The following is a 19,925-nucleotide window of genomic DNA, read 5'->3' on the forward strand; positions in this document are numbered from 1 at the left end:
CGATCAAACAGGTACAAAGAAAAAAAAATGGAGGGGAGGTTCAAAATAAAAGCAAGAACAAAATAAAGATTGAACATAAAGTAAAACTTTTTCATCATATAGTCCCATAGTAGTTACAACCCCCGTCTCAATTAAACGTAAATCCATTGGACTGAAGGCATAGGTCACTATCCTCCTTTTGGGGGATGGGGAGGAGATGTTTGTATGACCAGGCGGCCGAATTGAACATTTTTATCACTGCTACCATAAAAATACATTCCTCATCAACACCCCTTCATGATACACACACTTCTTCAGGTTTCTTGGTCCTTGCACCCCCCCAGGAGAATACTCGGACCCCTGCGATTAAAAACCACTGGTCTGAGGAGACTGCTAATCGAGCCTTGAGTACATATCAGTGACACTGTCTTCATAATATTTGCCCAGTTGTTTGCGACGTAACTTGAGTGCTGCCGTCACGAGGCCGGTGTCGGGGGTCCAATTGTCTGGGGTTAAGTATACAGCAGCTGGGACCTCCCAGCGGTTCAGCCCACACTTCTTCCCATGGGTCTGAAGCTCACGCAGTATGGCCTCCTTTACTCGTTCATCCAGGCACAATTCCTTTATGGTCAGAGTCCCCTCGTTGATTCCCACACTGGCAGCCACCTTCTCTAACCGGTCCGCTGGTGTCACCACCACAGCCACTGTCTTGTCCTTGGTGGAGTCAGCAAAGACACAGATGTTCTCAACGTTTGATAAGGTCTTTAGTTTGGACTCTGTATTGCCGAGGGAAACATATTCGCCGTGCTTCAGCTTCACCAGGTCCTTCTTGCGGTCTATGATCTTGATGCAACCCAGGGAGTTAATCTCACCAATGTCTCCCGTTCGGAAACAACGGATGCCATTTTCCTCAAAGAAGGCCTCCTTGTTTTCCCCAGGCAGCTTAAAGTATCCCTTGGCCACGACAGGACCACTTACCACGATTTCGCCACGAGGGTTGGGCTTGTCAGTGACTCGGTAGTTCCCTTCCTCCCAGTCCTCAAGGCGTAGCAGCACACCCAGATTAGGCCCACCGGTTTGTCCTGTCACTATATCATCCTCATCCATGCCAGAGATGCAGGAGGCTGTCTCAGTTGACCCATATCCCACCTGGATGGACACACCGAAAATGGCCCGCATTGCATCATGTGTTTGGGGTGAGAGTGGAGCGCCTCCTACCACTACCCGCCGAAGCTCACCACCCAACTCCTGCTGCACCTTCCAAAAGATGAGGGAGTTCATAAGGTATGATGTGAAGGGGATGTACTCGAGCCAGAACTTGAACCTCACAGCCTCGTAGAAGACAAAGCTTTTAATCCAGCCTTGCTCCTCCACCTTCTGTTTGATCCCCTTCAGGATGCGGTCTAGGACTAGTGGCACAACATTGAGGACAGTGGGTCTTGCAACTTTTGCGTCACCCTCGCATCCCTTCTTCATCTTAGGGCTGGTGCTGGTGAGGGTGAGTGGTGATGAGTACAAGATAGCTGCGCCAAGGGAGATGAGGGCAATTTCTGTGGCCAGTTCCATGATGTGGGCCAGCGGAAGGAAGGAGAGGTAGCGGTCTTCAGGTCCAATGTTCATCTGGACGGAGTAAGCGATCACACTGGTGAGAATATTGGTGTGGGTCAGCTCCACACCCTTAGGCGTTCCAGTTGACCCACTCGTGTACATCAGGATGGCCACGTCTTCTGCATGTGGCTCGGGTGTCACTATGGAGGCAGTCCGTGGATCTGGTTTCAGCAAATCTTGGAAAGGCACCAGGGTCACACCTTGAGGCAGGTTGGTTTGGGTTCCAACCCCCTCCAGCTGATCTTCCATTACTACAACTGTTTTGACACGAGGGCACTTTGGTAGTATTCGTTTGACCCGCGGTAGCAAGTCAAATGATGTGAAGACGAAAGTTACCTCTGTCTCATTGATGCCGTGTGCAATCCCATCATCAGTCAGCGTGGTGTAGAGGGTCGCCACTGTAACACGTTGCTGGAGACAACCCAATGCCGCTATCAGCCACTCAGCCCGGGTTTCAGCGAAGATAACAACCCTTTCCAGTGGCTTAACCCCCTGGAGCCTTAGCCCGAGGCCTGCGGCACGGCACATGTCCTGCACATTTACATAGGTACGCCACTTGTACTCCCCAAGCTCTAATTTCTCCAGCATGCGGCCGTCCTGCTCGATCCTCTCCCTCTTCAGCAGCGTCCGTGTGGCCAAGCAGGGCTTTTGGCCATGTCGCTCAGCACCATACCTAAGGGCGTCACTCAGGGTGGTCACATTGGCCTTGCGGAACTCAGGACCCAGGCGTGAGTCGAGGGGATAGGGTTCGCCGGAGGGTGTGGCCTTCACATACCAACCCTCCTTCGTCTTGATGCCTCGAACAACCATTCTGAAACTGATAGATTTTGTTAGATTTATTTGAATGTGTGCAATGCAAAGCGTATGTAGTGGATACAGTTAAGTAGATGGGTAGCAGTCTGAATTGGGTAGAACAGAGTTCCGCAGCCTTTATTCTTTGGTTGGCCACTTTATGATAAGAGTAATCTATGACCAGGCGCAGATATGTGTACACAAGCAACATAAACCAGTAGTGCATTGCACAAGATTAAATTAATGACAATATTTTATTGCAAAGAGATTCGCAGAACATCGAATTATATTATGCATAGGAACAAATAAGTAGCGACATTAGCTTAATTACTGTACAGTATGTAATTTGTAAAGAAGGGAACAAAACTTTCAGCAACAACAAATCGACTATTGCTGTTTACAAACTGACTATAGTTATGTTTTTATCCAGTGAATTTGCTGTTTAGGATAGCACTCTAGCTAGCTTAGGAGGCTTTGTGACATCTCTTCCTTAGCGAATTTTGCATATAGACGGTACATTAATAATCTCGATGTGTGGTAATTAGATAGGCTTAATGTCGACACAGTTTTCATCAGTAACATATAAGAGGAAACTGAGGGGCAACGTGGAGAATAAATCACTAAGAAAGAGGTGTTACGAAGAGTCCATATTCGTATAAAACACGGCCTTAAATCCCAGAACCTATACCCACCCACTTCTGTTCCGCCTACCCACACACCATTCTTGACCAACTTTTATTCCACCCTCCCGCCCACCCTTGCCCCACTCACTCTTTCTCCTCCACTCTTCCCACCCGCTCTTTCTCCCAACACTGTTACTCCCTCTCGTATTTCTTCTTTCTCCCACCCACCCCACCCAACCACCCACTCTTGTCCGTCTCTTGAAACTCTTACAAGCGAAGTTAAATTAAAGACAGTTGCATTTTCCACTTCTGTCTCCTCCAGTTACTTTTCTTCTTATGCTCCACCACTTTCCTTTTCTCATCTTTTTCCTCGCATGTTTGTCTCACTTCTTCATCCTCCTCCATTTCCTCTCGTCATACATGTCTCCTCCTCCTCCACCATGTCATCATTGCCATCATCATCATCGTCGTCGTTCTGTTCGTTGCTCTCTCTCTTTTCCTGTTGCTTTCCCAGAGATGACCAGGGGAATAATCTGTCATTTATCTTACTCAGCCAGGAATAATTTTGCTTTCTCGTGTTTTTCACAATATTATTTACTCTGTAGTCCATTCACTGCAACTATACCTTTTTACCCAAACATGGCCTAAACTTGCCCTTTCTCTCTCATGAATAGGTTACTGAGTTTTGATAATCGAGTAACATTAGAATATGTTGCTAGTGACAAAGAAGTGCTATGGACAGGATGTGAAGCCATAGTATTATTGTGTCTTTGAGATACAGCTGCAAAAGAACGAAAATCAGGGCCAGGTTAAGGTGAGAAGAGTATATACAAATGTTTCTCCTTTTGCTGGTTATTTCACGTAGGTCGGTGCCAGAATAAAGTTATGCTATTGCTGTACATCCTTTCCATAGCATTTCTCCTTGACTAGCACCGTATTTTAGTGCTAATTTCTTATTACACATTAGCAATATAGACGAGGAGTGTGCAGATGTCCGCCAAGTTAAAGCAAGCGGCGTATAATTTGCATGTAAGGCATTAATTACCTGTACGAGTCGAGACGAAATTTTATTCTTATAAAAGCCAAGAAAGTTTATGAATTGATTAATTGTTCGAATCAAGATCAGACAACCTGTACGAGTCAAGATGAAACTTTAATCTTATAAAGGCCAAGAAAGTTTACGAATTTAGCCTTTATATTCGGATTACTTTCATTTGAGGGAACTGGACCACACTGTCACACATTGAAGAATACCAAGGCAGGGTTGCGTGAACTTCAATGACCTTTAGTAATGAGACGAAAATCAGCCTCCTTGGTGAATAATTATATCAACCCCACAGTCTGACTACACTTGGGCACGTATTCTCGTCGGTTAAAAATGCTCCCTAACACCTTTTCCTAAGCGATTTATTTTGTTTATTACACTTCTCTGCACATATATCCTTCCAATATCACCATACTTTGCGTAAATATCGTACAAAGGGATATTAACCAACCATGTGCAAAAAATAAATCGTTAAAGAAGAGGTGCTGGGGAACCTCCATACCCGAAGTGAATACGGGCCTCAGCCGAACTGGAAGGGGGTAGATATCTTTATCAAGTTAATCAGTGCATTCTCGACACGTTCAGAGGCTTCCTAACACATCATGCTAAGCGATTTATTTTTTGCATATTACGTGTTACTGTTCTTTTGTATTTATGTCTTTAATGTGGTGCTGGAGAGGGAACGCCTTCACGTTGTGGCATCGATACGATCAGTCGGTGGATCTGTCCTGTTAGCTTGTAAAAATGTCCCTCAGCTTCCTCCGTATCACCCCTCCACTCCATCCCCCCTCTCTCTCCCTGTCATTATACCCACCCTCTTTTGATATTCCTCCTCTTTCTCTCCTCTCTCCCTCTCCCTTCTTTCCGTATTCCTTTCCTCTTCGCCACCCCTCTTCTCTCCATCCCTCCGCCCCATCCCCCTCATTTCTGCTCTCTCTCTCTCTCTCTCTCCTCCTCTGATCATGCCCTTGTCCCTCTGAAGCGGCTCCCTTCCCTCTCTACTTATTCTCACCCTCCCTCTCCTTCCTCACCCTGTTCTTCGTCTCCTTCAGTGTTCCCTCCTTTCTCCCCCTCCTGCTTCCTCGCCATCACCCTCAAGCACTTCTCCTTCCCCTCCTCCCTCCTTCTCCATCCTCTTCCTCTCCTCCCTCCTCTTCCCTCCACCACCAGGACCTCCCCTTCCTCCCCCTTCCCTCTCCCCCCACCACTACCTCTCCAGCTTCCCTTGTCAATAAATTCAACGTTATCTGGTCGGCCGCCTTGAGTGTGATAATAGTGGCCAAACTTTGAACCTTCGCGTCACCAGTAAGCACCAGAATAAAGAGTAGAGAGAGGCGTTTATGCTCTTTTTACTCTTACTTGGCCTTAAAGAGTAGGGGCTATACTCTTTTTACAGTAACTTGGCCTTAAAGAGTATGGGCTATACTCTTTTTACAGTAATTTGGCCTTAAAGAGCAGGGGCTATACTCTTTTCACTAAAAATTGGCCTTAAAGAGCAGGGGCTATACTCTTTTTACAGTAACTTGGCCTTAAAGAGCAGGGGCTATACTCTTTTCACTTAAACTTGGCCTTAAAGAGTATGGGTTGTACTCTTTTTACAGTAAATTGGCCTTAAAGAGCAGGGAGTATACTCTTTTCACTTAAACTTGGCCTGAAAGAGCAGGGAGTATACTCTTTTCACTTAAACTTGGCCTGAAAGAGCAGGGAGAGGCGTTATACTCCATTTACTCTAACTTGGCTTAAAATTTACCTTCTGCCCATCTTGACTGCCGAGTTTAAGCAATAGATTAACTCGAAAATAGGGTGCCAGTCACGAAGAAGTGCTAAGGGAATGATGTAGGGACGTAGCTTTGCCCGTTTCCGCCACTGAACTACGAGAAATAAGATGCTTAAGGATGAAAATTTGCGCCAGGTTAGTGTGAAGGAAGTACTGTACTCTCTTGCTCTCTCTCTCTCTCTCTCTCTCTCTCTCTCTCTCTCTCAAAAACGTTCACCTTACTCGTATGTCTGTGTCTGTCTGTCGCTGTCTAATCTTCACTAAAAGCTCAGTATAAAAACAAGTGTTAGATAAGTCCTTGGTCGTTTTTATTTACTTTTTTGTCCACTCGTCTGTTCTCGCATCTCTAGTATCCTTACCCATTTAAACGTATTTTGCATTAATACACGATGAATTTCAGAGATTTATGTTTTTTTTTTTTATTTCAGGTCAGTAGTGAACGATGTACTGAGGCACATAGCGGGGAAGAAGGGTGAGTGCGAGGATTTTGATTTTTTTTTCTTTGGATTTTTTATATGGCACGTTTTTCAGTTTAGAGTTTTCGCTGATTGTCTTTTTTTTTTTTTCCCCTTTACTGCATCGTCTTTCGGTGAAACTCCAGTTTGTGTTCATCTTTGTTTTTCTTGTGTTTTAAAGCTCTATGCATACAATACTTTACATAGAGAGAGAGAGAGAGAGAGAGAGAGAGAGAGTTGCATGTGTGTGCGCGCGCACGCGAGTAAATACTGTAAAACGAAGGACAGCTAATGACAACTTAAAATTAAAAGCCAAGCCGATAAGGTAAAATTGTTAGTAAAATTTAAAAGTAAATAAATAAATCCCAGGAACGCATACGAGTGTAGACTCCAGTAGAAGCCCAGACTCAAATAAAATCCCAACACCGATGCTTTGAAAATAATATATGACAAGTTAAGAATACGCAGAGCCAAGTTAAACCACTAGGTAGAAGAAAATGGGTTGGAGAAAAACCATTTGGGATCAGACTCGGAAAAAATACTTACTCGTAATACAATATGCAGCTTCAGAAAATGGAAAAACAGGTACCATTGTTTTTTTAATAAGATGTACAGAGGAAGGAGGAAAAAAAAACATGCATCAGATTACAGGTGTCTTGATAAAAAAAAAAAAAAATCTGTACCAGCTGTGTGTTGAAGTTTAGGGGGAAACTAATCTGGGGAAGCGAGCTCCAAAGAGAGGCAGTTCTGGGGAAAAATGAATTATGATTGGCAGAAGTTTTGCAGTACCAGTGTGACAGTCATGAGCAAAATCTTTTAGAAAACAGAGGAGTCTCTAAGTTTGGGAAAACCATCGAAGCGTGAGCTCAAGAAAAAACTAAATAATAATAATAATCATCATCATCCGGACCTCCTTTCCCACCCTTGGGCGGGATGAGGAGTAGCAACGTCCAGACAGCCCAAGTTTGCCCAGTTCAATGGGCCACGGTTCCATTCACTCGTCCTTCAAGCCTCGGGAATCCACGCTCTATCTGATGCGCCAAAAACTGTCATCACATTCTCCAGCTTCACATAAACGTATCTGATAGAGTCTGTCTGTACAATGTCACGTTAAAAATGGGTGCCAAATCCCAGATCATGCACCTCTTCTCACAACATTCATCCAGCCAGCTCAGTCTCTTGTCAGTCTCCTAGCCTCACAGACTTCCATACCTCTCTTCCTCACACACTCGTCCACCTTATCCCTCCACCCTCTCCTTGGCCTACCTCGCCTCCTGCCTCCTTCAAATTCGTTAAGATATGCCTTTTTGACCACTATTGTTTTCCATTCTCTCCACATGACCGTACCATGTCAGTACACCCTCTTCAGTTCTGGTGTCCACAGACTTCCTCACTCCACATCCTTCACGAATCACATTATTTCGTATGCGATCCACTATCTGTACTCCACATAGGCCTACATTCCTCGGCAGTCCCATCTCCACTGCTGTCACTCTCGACTTCTCATTTTCATGCCACACCATTGGTCTCACATCCATGCGTTAAAGTTGGCACTAACACTCCTTCATATAAGCCTTGCGCAGCTGCAACACTCAAGCCTCTGTTTCTTATAATAATAATAATAATAATAATAATAATAATAATAATACCGGTGGTAATAATAATTATAATAATAATAATAATAATAATGCATCGTGAAAACAAGAAAACATTAGAAAACAAATCCAAGTAAATCTTCCCCCCCCCCCAAAAAAAAAAAAAAAAAAAAGAAAACGCGAAGCAGAGAAAACAGCACGAGCCCAAACACGGCTAAATCGCAAGTAATACCTTGAACGCAATCGATATAAAATCCCAGACGAATAACAAGCAGACGGACGGGAAAGCAAGCATTCTCAAACTCTGGTAGCATATGTAAAAGAGCGAAGGCAAACTTGGGGGACAAACAGCAGAGGATGAAGAGATAAAATATGGAGGGAAGAGATTTCGGAATGCGAGGAAGGCGGGAGGAATGCAGGTATGAGAGAGAGAGAGAGAGAGAGAGAGAGAGAAAACACACACACACACACACACACACACACACACACACACACACACACACACACACACACACACACACACACACACACACACACACACACACACACACACACAGTTTAATATTCGTCCACACTTATGTTAACCTTTTTCTGCATCTCTCTCTCTCTCTCTCTCTCTCTCTCTCTCTCTCACACACACACACACACACACACACACACACACACACACACACACACACACACACACACACACACACACACACACACACACACACACACACACACACACACACACACACCATTCCCGTCTCTCCAAAATATATCCTGCCGTATAAATGGGTATCAGTGGACTCTTTCTTTCTCCCGGCCCCATCAACTCCCCTTACACCCCCACCACCACCAACCCACCACCACCACCCCACACCCCCACCACAACCATCACACCCCGACACCCCTATCACCACCATCACCATCACACACCCCGACACCCCAACCACCACAATCACATCCCGACACCCCCACCATCGTCACACCCCACACCCCCACCATCGTCACACCCCACACCCCCACCACAACCATCACACCCCGACATCCCTACCACCACCATCACACCCCCACACCCCCACCACCACCATCACACACCCCGACACCCCCACCACCACCATCACACCCCCAGCACCACCATCACACCCGACACCCCCACCACCACCTGCTCACCCCCACACACCCATTCATATCTATCAGGAGAGCACTTATAAAAAAACAATAACAAGTTCGATAATAAATGGAGAACGGAGGAAAAGAAATATGCAGATTCGATACTTGCACAATACAGCCAGATCATAATGATTGTGATGGTGGGTAATAATACCGGTAATAATAATAATAATAATAATAATAATAATGATTACGTAAAATCACAAACCTCCTTAGCCTTTTCAGTTCGAAGCAGTGCATTTATTTCTTTCTTTCTTCCTTTCTTTCTTACAAATCTGAACACGATAGAGTTTACTACAACTTAAGGAAATTGTCCTCTGCAAAAGAGGTTAATGAAGGCAATGTAAAAGACCTCCATCTCTCTCTCTCTCTCTCTCTCTCTCTCTCTCTCTCTCTCTCTCTCTCTCCCTCTCTCGATAAAACTGCATGATGTTTACAAAAATAAATTGAGAAAGGTGTAATCGTACCGAAAGGAAAAATCATGTAGTAAATAAAGGAAAATTATACGTAGTCCAAAATCACACACACACACACACACACACACACACACACACACACACACACACACACACACACACACACACACACACACAATGAAACATAAATCAGTACCTACCACGTAAGTCCATTCAAGCACAACATATTCACACAATCCATCACTCGCACTTGCACACACACTCCATCACACACGCACTCCATCACACACGCACACAGACAAATGCACACGATACATCATGGCCGTGTGTAGTGTGAACCTTTGTGCTGTACACCTGCGTATACGTTAAATCATAGGGACACGCTCGCTGTGTGTGTGTGTGTGTGTGTGCGTGTGCGCGTGCCAGGCACAGCATTAATTGAGTCACTCTGTCATCGGGAAGTGCCAGTCGGGGGAGGGGGAGGGGGAGGGAAGAGGGAAGGGAGTATGGGGAAGGGAAGGGGGGATGATATAGAACGATGATAGAAATGTAAGACAGACACACACACACACACACACACACACACACACACACACACACACACACACACACACACAGAAAAATGAAACTGATGCCGTAACTAGGTTTAAGGAACATATATTGCTGGAGCTAACTTTTTCTGTGATAGGACGCGTGAGAGAGAGAGAGAGAGAGAGAGAGAGGAAAGAATGAATGGGGGAAAGGAAGAGAGAAAAAGTGAGAGGAAAACTGAGGAAAGGAGTATAAGAGAAGTGATGGGGAGGGGAGGGAGAAGAAGAGGAGAGGAGGAGAGAAGAGAAGGGAAATAGAGGGAGGGGAGGAAGCTAGATGAGAGTGGGAAGGAAGTGAGGAAGGGAGGGTGGGGAGAGGGAAAATGCGTAGGAGGAGAGAGGAGGGGAGAAGATCGTGGAGGTGAAGGGGAGAGGGAGAGAAAAATGAGTGGGAGGAAAATATGTCAGAGGGAGAGTTTCAGGGAAGGGAGAAATTGTGTGTTGGGGAGAGAGAGAGAGAGAGAGAGAGAGAGAGAGAGAGAGAGAGAGAGAGAGAGAGAGAGAGTGTGTAACGAAAGAACAGACTGAGAGTAATAAATAATCTGAAATAATAGATAAATCCATCCATCCATCCATCCATCATCCAATCCTACATTGCCCCAAGAGGAGCGTAGGAGCCCGGGGCTAGGCAGTGGGTCTCGAGATTTAAGATGAGAGTGACCAGCCTCACTCATCCCTGAGTGACATTACAAAAACAATCAAGCCCAACCACCCCTTGGATATAAACCTTCACCGGCTCAATCCGACTGGAGCGCAATAATTACCCACTAAACCATTAGGTGCCAGAATTTTGTTATATGGTTACCACCCAGCGTAGTAAATGATTTCCTGGTGTACAGGAAACCATTTGGCTTGTCACTTAGTGTAGAGTCACCCACAGGCAGAAGGAAAAGGAAAGAATGAAGGAAAGAAAGACTGAAGAGGGAGTGTAAAGTCACCCATAGGCAGAAGGACAAGGAAAGAATGAAGGATAGAAAGACAGAAGAGGATAGAAGGAAAGAAGGATGGAAGAGAGGAAAGAGCAGACACCCGAGAGCAGCAATACATCGAGTGAGTGGATGGTGAGCGCCCCCACTTGCCACTTAAATATCGGTAAATAAACATATAGATAATTAGGCAAAGTATAATGAAAAACGGATATATAGATAAGAGTAGCTGATAAATTGAGAGAGAGAGAGAGAGAGAGAGAGAGAGAGAGAGAGAGAGAGAGAGAGAATTAAGTGAATCTAGTAGACGGACCAAAATGGCAGACAGACACAGACAGACAGACAGACGTAATGACATCAGAGTCCAGTGGCGGCCTGGGGGGGGGGGGATGGGGGTACATATTCATACCGCTTAATGGATTGGTAGATAGGACGATAGATTGGAAGCAGATAGATAGGTAGATGGACTTAATGGATCGATAAAGAGGTATATTGATAGATAGATAGGTCATCAGTACATGGATCGATCGATGTAGGTAAATATAGGTAGAGAGAAATACAATACATGGATAGATAGATACAAATAGATAGATCTTTAGGTAGATATAGATAGATAGACTTATTAAATCTAGATAGAAAGATAGATAAATATATAGACAGAGGTAGTGGTGGTTGACGAAATGGACATACCGGTAAGTAGTTGCAGGCGGGGAAGCAGACAGCAATAGGAGTAGCGAAAGACTGGAAGATAGACGGTTGATACGGTAGAGAGAGAAAGAGAGGGGAGGGGGGAGTTGATAACCAGATTAACTGGCAACATGTACGAGAGAGAGAAAGAGAGAAGAGAGAGAGAGAGAGAGCACTAGTTTTTTTATTGGTCTTAATGTGGAGAAATTTCGCCTCTCTCTCTCTCTCTCTCTCTGCACAGACCCATCTCCTACGTGACCTGAGAGCAAGAGACCGAGGAGGGGGAGGGGGAGGAAGGAAAACAGAGGAAAAGGCCGGATTGAGAGAGAGAGAGAGAGAGAGAGAGAGAGAGAGAGAGAGAGAGCTGTGAGGTCTGCAGGGTGAAAGTAATGGACGGTGAGGGAGAAATAGAGGAGAATGTGGAGGGCATGGGGGTGAGGGAGAGGAAGGAGGAATACCTGGAAGAGGGAGGGAGAGAAAGTTAGTACGAAAGAGGGAAGGGGGAGGAGAAGACAGGGCTGAGAGAGAGAGACAGAGACAGACAGACAGACAGAGACTAGTAACCATTATATGCCTGACGATTTATTTCGTATTACGTTTGTTTATAGCTGCCGTGCCGCGAAGACACCCCGGATTATTTTGATTAAGGGAGATTTTTCGAACTCAAGTATGTAGCCTACCGGTCTGTATCCCATTGGAGCCCAGTGTCCCTAGTACTGGACAGAACTGGGAATTTTCACATCTTTATTAGTAGGGAACCCCCGGGTAGGGACTTATGAGCTTCGCGACCATGAGCCGATAGGCGGAGGGCGGTACGCTTAGTACCCTCCTAGTACAATGCCTCGCCCAGCAACTCTGGGATCCAATGGGACACACACACACACACACACACACACACACACACACACACACACACACACACACACACACACACACACACACACACACACACACACACACACACACACACACACACACACACACACACACACACACACACACACACACACACACACACACACACACACACACACACTCTTCCCCCACTGACAAAAATTTACCCCACTGATAGATATCTACCCCCACCGACTGATATCTACCTCCGACATATCTACCCCCGCTAACAGTTATCTACCCCACTGACAGAATCTACCCCACTGACAGATATCTACTCCACTGACGAATCTACCCCACTGACAGAAATCTTCCCACTGACATATCTCCCCTAAGGTGAATAAAACAGTCTTGAGGTAGGGAAGATAGAAAGAAAATTCATGATTCTGGTGAAGACGAGGATGTGGATAAGAAGATGCGAGGGGGTCGGGGGGGTAGGTGTGACAGAGGATGGAGGAACGGGATTTTAGCCGGAGAGAACAGAGAGAGGAGGAAAGAGACAAGAAGGAAAGGATTGAGAAGGAGAGACAGCATGAGAAGGAAGAGAGAGGAGGCAAGAGACATGAAGGAAAGGAAAGAGGAGAGACGGTAGCAGAAGAACGAGACGAGGAAAAAGACATGAAGGAAAGGAAAGAGAAGGAGAGACCGGAGGAAGGAAAGGGGAGAGACTGGAGAGAATGAAAGATAAGGAGAGACATAAAGGAAAGTACGAGAAGGAAAGACAGGAGGGATGGAAAGATACTCGTAAGAATAACCAGGAGGGAAGGGAAGAGAAGGAGAGGCAGGAGGGACGTGGAGAAAAGAGACAAGGGTATGGGAGGAAAGAGACGGGGATTGGAAAAAAAAGCTACAGGAAGGGGAGGGTGTAGGAGGGAGGAGAGGAGAGAAAAGAAACAGGGAGGAAAAAAACAGGGAGATGGTAGGGAGTGAAGAAAAAAAGAGATAGGGGAAGGGAGGAAAGAGATTGTAATGAGAGGGAAAGAGAGGAGAACAGGGAGAGAGGGGAGGAGAGAGACATGGAGGAAATGGACTAGAAGACTGGGGAGACACGGAGAAAACTGATGGGAAGGGGAGAGAGAGAGAGGGGAATTGGAGGAAAAAGACCAAAAAGAAAGAGAAATGGGGATGAGGGGAAAAGGAGAGGAGAGGGAGGGAGGGTGCAGAGTCGTTGGAGTGATGTAGAGTGGCAGGGAGGGCGGGAGGAGAGAGAGAGAGAGAGAGAGGGGGGTGGGGAGTGATGTGGATGGCATGGCAGGGTAAGATGGGATGGGTCCAGCAGCTCTCAACTGTCACCCCGCCACAACCACACACTACACAATTTTCTTTTACACTTTTTTTCGCACATTTTCTTCTGATTTCCCCATTTTTTACACGTTTTTGTCCTGTTTTTTCCCTCTATTTCATTCCCCAGCCATTGTATTTTTCCTTTCCTGTTAGTTTCCCCTTTTCCTACACATTTTTTTGCCCTGGTTTTCCCCTCTTTTGTGCCTTTTTTCCTTCCCCAGTTACTTCTTCCTTTCTTTCTCACTCTTATTTTTATTCCGTATCCTTCTCGACTCTGTTCTATCCCTTTTCCATCCCTTCCAGTTTTGTTATTCTTTTATTTTCCTTTCCTTCTTCCATCCCTAATTTCACCATTCACTCCCTTCTCGTTCCCTCTTTCCCTCTTTTTTTTTTTTTTTTTTTTTCAGTCCTGCGTTGATAATTTTTCTCTTTTTTTCTCCTCTTCTCCTAGTTTTCATCAATAATATTCTCTACTCTTTACTTCCTTTCTCCTTCATCTTTTTCTTTCTCTAATCACCCCTCTTTTTCCTCATTAATTTAACCTCAAATTCTCATCTTCTCCTCTTCTTCATTTCCCTTATCCTCTTTTCGTCCTGTCACTTCCTTTTTGCCTCTCCTTTGCACTTACACTAATATAACTTTCTTCCCCTCTTGTCCCTTCCTTCTTTTCCCTTTTCGATTTCGTTCTTTCCTTACCTGGTCTCTTTAGTTTACACCTGTCACCCCTGCACAGACTACACCTGAACCACACACACTACACTGATTATTTGACACATTTTTACGATTATCTTCCTTTTGTACACCCATTTTCCATTCCTATTTCTCTCGTGGCATTATTTTCTTCCCTAAACGTCTTGTCTTCTTCCCTTCCCTTCTTCCCCTTCTTCTTTTTTCCTCCCCCATTCCTTCACCTTCCCATCTCACCTTATGTTTCCCCTCTCTGACCCCTCTTTTTCTCCTCTCTCTCCTTTAACCTCTATCCCCTTTCTCCTCTTTCTTCCGCAGACCCGGTATTTCCAGACTGTCACCCGCCGCAGTCTGCATCACAGCCATACACTGTTGCACCCATTTCGCGCGCGCGCGCGCGCACGCACGCACGCACGCGCACGCACACACACACACACACACACACACACACACACACACACACACACACACACACACACACACACACACACACACACACACACACACACACACACACACACACACACACCGAACAAAACACTATAACCTCCACACTGTCGCAAGCGCGGCTGTAATTTAAGGTGTCGATAACCAGTCAGACAACCAACTAAGTGAATTTTAATCATCATGCCATAAGGATGGTTAATGGGATGGTTAGGGTCAGTCAGAAAGAACCTTAGTCATAATTGCCTTTTCAATTAGTTACCCATGACGCTATTCGACATCCCGTTTTCTCTCTCTCTCTCTCTCTCTCTCTCTCTCTCTCTCTCTCTCTCTATGAATGTCTGATGTATGTACCGGGAATGTAGTTCATATATTTGCCTGTCATGCTATTTTTATCTGTCTGCCTGAGCGTTCATTTATTTATCCATTAAAAAACACGTATAAAATAAAAAGGAGGCAGTTTCGATTACGCGCGAGCACATAATTCAAAAATGCAGTATTTACTGAGCCAAATAGACATACGTGCTGACATTTAAATTTATTGCTACACACACACACACACACACACACACACACACACACACACACGCAAAACGATGAGCTAGGAGCAGTGAAGGGTAAGGGTGCGGCCACACTTGCCCTCGAACATTGTCGGAAACATTGCTCGTGACATGTTAGATTCATGCCTCGAACATGTTAGCAACATGTCACAGACATGTTATGGGCAGTGTCACGAGCATGGTTTTCGAAGAAGTCACTGACATGTTCGAAACAAAGGTGACGTAGTCGTCTGGTCCGGACTTGTGAGAGACAGTACCCAGCAACATGGTGGTGAGGTGGACGCCTTACTTGTCCCAGCCACAACGGTTGTACTATGTGCACAGCAGGAACAAAAAATACGTGCTCGTCGGCGATTTTGGGTGTGTCCATCACGTAAGGCAAACCCCTGTGGTGATGGACATCATTTTGTAAATGACCTCGTTGGAGATGACGTTGGCCTGCTACCGGTGCAAGTGGGGGATATTTCAGAATTTCTTTATTTCTTCAGGATGTCAAAGGCATTTTTTTTAAATGGCATCACTGTCGCAGGTAATGGTGTACTGCTGTGTTAGATTCATGTCCGCAACTCAAAGCCTCGTCCACACCGGTGCTACCAACATGATTCCGCAGAGTTGCCAACATGTTCGAGACTCTTATGTTTCAAATATGTCTGCGAGTATAACATTGTTCCGTGCACAGTATGAAACATGTTACCAACACATGTTTCGAGCAAGTGTGGCCGCATCCTAACATGTCACGAGCAGTGTTTCCGACAATGTTCGAGGGCAAGTGTGGCCGCATCCTAATACTCCTATAGTACTTTCACCTCAACTTGGCCTTGATTTTCATTATTTTCTTGCCTATTTCTTTTAGCTCAGTGGCTGTATACTTCCCATAGCACTTATTCGTGACAAGCACCCCATTCCAGTGTTATTCTGTCATTACATATCAGCGTAGAAGAGGATTGGTTGTCAGTTTTAAGACAAGGTAGTGAATATAATTCCGCAACATCAGATTTTAATGTTTCATCTCAAGCGTCTCACAGATAAGTTAGATAATTTCTCTTAGCGCTTAAGTGGTGTCGTTTGAAAGCTGCTAAGGACTACTTGTTTGTTGGTTTCTCATAGGTGGACTTACGGGCCATGAGAAGGGGCTTTCCAGATTATGTTCAGAATCCGAGAGAGAGAGAGAGAGAGAGAGAGAGAGAGAGAGAGCTGCGTCAATTATGCGCCACCATATTTCCTGTCTCACTTGGGTTCGCTCACATCAATAGGCCAGCTAATGGCATGATTTGGAGAGAGAGAGAGAGAGAGAGAGAAATGGAGTGTGGGAAGGGAGGAAGGGGAGTGGATCCATTGTAAGATAGGAGTAAAAAAAAAAAAATGGTGGGGAAGGGGAAGATGAGAGACAGGGGGAAGGGGGGAAGAATGGACGTGAAAGAATTTAAAGGGGGAGAGAGGAGAGAAGGGGGAGGAGAGTGGAGGGTGAGTGGTGCAGGAGGAGTGAGGGAATGATCAGAATGGGGGATGAGGGGTGGAGGGAGATGAGAGTGGTAAAGAGGAGAATGGTAGTGAGAGGGGAGGGGTGAAAATGAGGGAAGAAAGTTTATGAATGGAACTAGCGGATAGGGGGAGGTGGGGGTATGGGTGGGTGGGGGGGAGATTTGGGGAGATGAGGAGAGAGGAGGAGAAGGAACTAACGGTGGGGACAAAGGGATGGAGAGGGGGAGAGGGAAAGGGGAGATGAGGAATGCTAGAGGAAGATGAGGGAGGGGAGAGGGGGGAGAGTGATGAGGTACTCGTAAAATGAGAGAAAGGAAATAACGGGGGAAGCGAAGGGATGGAGAAGGGGAGATAAGGAAGAGGGAGGGGGAGTAATGGGTGGGGAGGGGGAGGTGTAAGAAAGGGGGAGATGAGGGAGAGGGGAGGGGAGAAAAGGGTGTAAATCATTCGTAATTAACATTCACATTCCGGGGAAATAATTGGTCCAAAATTACCCTGCCCATTGATAGCTGGGTGAGAGAGGGAGAGAGAGAGAGAGAGAGAGAGAGAGAGAGAGAGAGAGAGAGAGAGATGGAGGAGGGAGGAAAGAAAAACGGGAAGAGAGGGAGGAAAGCAGGAGAGATAGAAGAAAGGAAGAAAGGAGGAATGAATGAATGAAGTAAGGATAGAAGAAAGGAAGGACAGGGGAGAGAAAAGAGGAACATGCAGAGGTGTGGGAGGTGAAGACGAGGGAGGGATGGAAGGAAGATAGGAAAAAATGATCGTGGAGAGAGAAATGAGAGAAGAGAGGGGATGGAGGGAAAAAGAGGAAGGAAAAGAGGGTCGTAGGAAGAGGGAGCGAAGAGGAGGAATAGGAAGGATGGAAGGGGAGGAGAGGAACATAAGAGGGAGGGGAGGGACGATCATGGACGGGAGGAGTGGAGAGAGGGAGGGAAGGGGAGCGACAGGAAGGAGAGAAAGGAGAGAAGAGACAAAAAGGGAGGGGGGGAGGGGGGAAAGAGAATAATGGAGGAAGGGAAGAGGGAAGGGAGGGGAGGGTCATGAACGGAGGGAGGAAGCACCGCAGTTACACCTGAGAGAGAGAGAGAGAGAGAGAGAGAGAGAGAGAGAGAGAGAGCAGAAAAATGGAAAACGGGATGCTCTTCGGCAGGGGTGGCTTATACAAAAGTCAATTATGAGGATTATTTCTGACTGCCCTCACACTTCATGAACCCACCTTAGACCACGGTGTTTGAAATTCATGTATCTGGCTGTGTGTCCAGTTATTAGTACCTCATTAGTATTACTGGGTTATTTATTGGTGAAGGTTATTTGGCTGTGGTTATTGTTATTGTTGCGGCAGGTATTGGCACTTGTTATGCTTTTCATATTACGATAATATTATTGTTGCAACCTTGTCTTATATAGTTGTTATTGTAGTGATTAGTTATGTTTTATGGTTTGGGTATTAACATTTGCGCGTCCTACCAACATTATTGCTGTTATTCATGAGAAGTTAATAATACAGTGTTATTTAAAAAGTACTGAAATGCCATTATAATATTACGTGCTGGAGAGGGACGCCTTCATATGGTGGCACCACTGGGCGGCTCCACTGCCCGGTTATGCAAACGTTCCTCAGCTCCATCACTATCCCCCAGAAGGAGAATGGCAACGTTCTGAACTCAACTCTCTCGCCATACCCGAAAAGGAGAATTGTAACTTATCTCTCCACGTGCTTCACATTCATATGGGCCTGCGGTTGCAACTACTACTATTACCATACCTATAGCATTATCAACAGCAGCGGCATACATATACTTTAAGCGGAATGTATTAATTTCTCACCACTGCAATTATATGCGAAACTTAACTATGGTTTTCTTGTTATAACCTGCAGATTTCCTAAACTCTTTAATTTCAGTTGATGGTCAAGTGCAGCCAGGTTTGGAGAGTCGAATTCATTAGTAACCAAGGAGACTAATTCCTGCTTGACAAATAAGCCTCGTCGAATTTCACGCAACCACATCTTAGCATTGAAGTTGAGGAAGTGGTCTTGTCGAGTTCACTAGTAACCAAGGAGACATTCCCACTTCCTATAATAACCAAGGAGACATTCCCAGTTCCTATAGTAACCAAGGAGACTTATTTCTACCTCATAAAGGCTAATCGAAAATCACGCAACCACTACGTAGCATTCAAACTGTGGAAGTGGTCTAGTCAAATTCACTAGTAACCAAGGAGACTCGTGGAATTTTAAGTAAGCAAGCATTGAAGTAATGGGAGTTATCTAGCTCCTTCAGGTGAACAAAAAAAGAATGTAGTTATAATTAAGTGTAGTTGCGAATCAAGTATCGTCTTAGATCTTATCGTTTTTTTTCCTTCACTGTATCATTGGTCTCGTAAGAACTCTCAATAAATTAGTAACAGTAAGCATAGTCTTATCGTTATCAGAGCAGAGACTGGTATTTATAAGTCCCCCCCACACACTCGATCTGCTTTATCAGAAGTCCAGTTTCTCGCGTGATAATTCCAATACTTGAGATTTTCAATGAGATTTTCAATGTATATAATAATAATGATGGTGATGACTGTGGAAGTGATGATGATGATGATGATGATGATGATGATGATGATGGGGAGGAGGAGGAGGAGGAGGAGGAGGAGGAGGAGGAGGAAGGATGGTGGTGGTAGTCAAGATGATGATGATGATGATGAGCAAGGGGAGGAGGAGGAGGAGGAACTGTGTAATATTAGTAATGATGATGATGATGATAATGATGCAAGACGTTCAGTGAGACTATAACCCTATAATTAAACCATAGAATTATTTTAGCAGTTATTACCATCAGGCTATAGTTCATTACTTACACAGGCTTGAGCAACAATCTGTATTTTTTTCGTAACATTAAGAGGGAGGCTTATTTATATCAGTCTCCCATTA

At 45.2% G+C, this 19,925-nt stretch overlaps 1 pseudogene across 1 annotated transcript in view; it reads right to left on the reverse strand.

The window, feature by feature from the left end:
• Positions 1–222: 222 nt before the first annotated feature.
• LOC145400953 (long-chain-fatty-acid--CoA ligase 4 pseudogene) overlaps positions 223–19,925 on the reverse strand; it is a 28,252-nt pseudogene continuing 8,549 nt past the window's right edge. Inside the window, exon 2 of the transcript XR_013897533.1 lies at positions 223–2,404. The product of XR_013897533.1 is annotated as a long-chain-fatty-acid--CoA ligase 4 pseudogene (transcript). The remainder of the gene's footprint in view (positions 2,405–19,925) is intronic.

This window comes from Coenobita brevimanus, chromosome 54 (genome assembly GCF_032717465.1).
Source record: "Coenobita brevimanus isolate Jiangsu-jjx chromosome 54, ASM3271746v2, whole genome shotgun sequence".
In the NCBI taxonomy this organism is placed as follows: domain Eukaryota; kingdom Metazoa; phylum Arthropoda; class Malacostraca; order Decapoda; family Coenobitidae; genus Coenobita; species Coenobita brevimanus.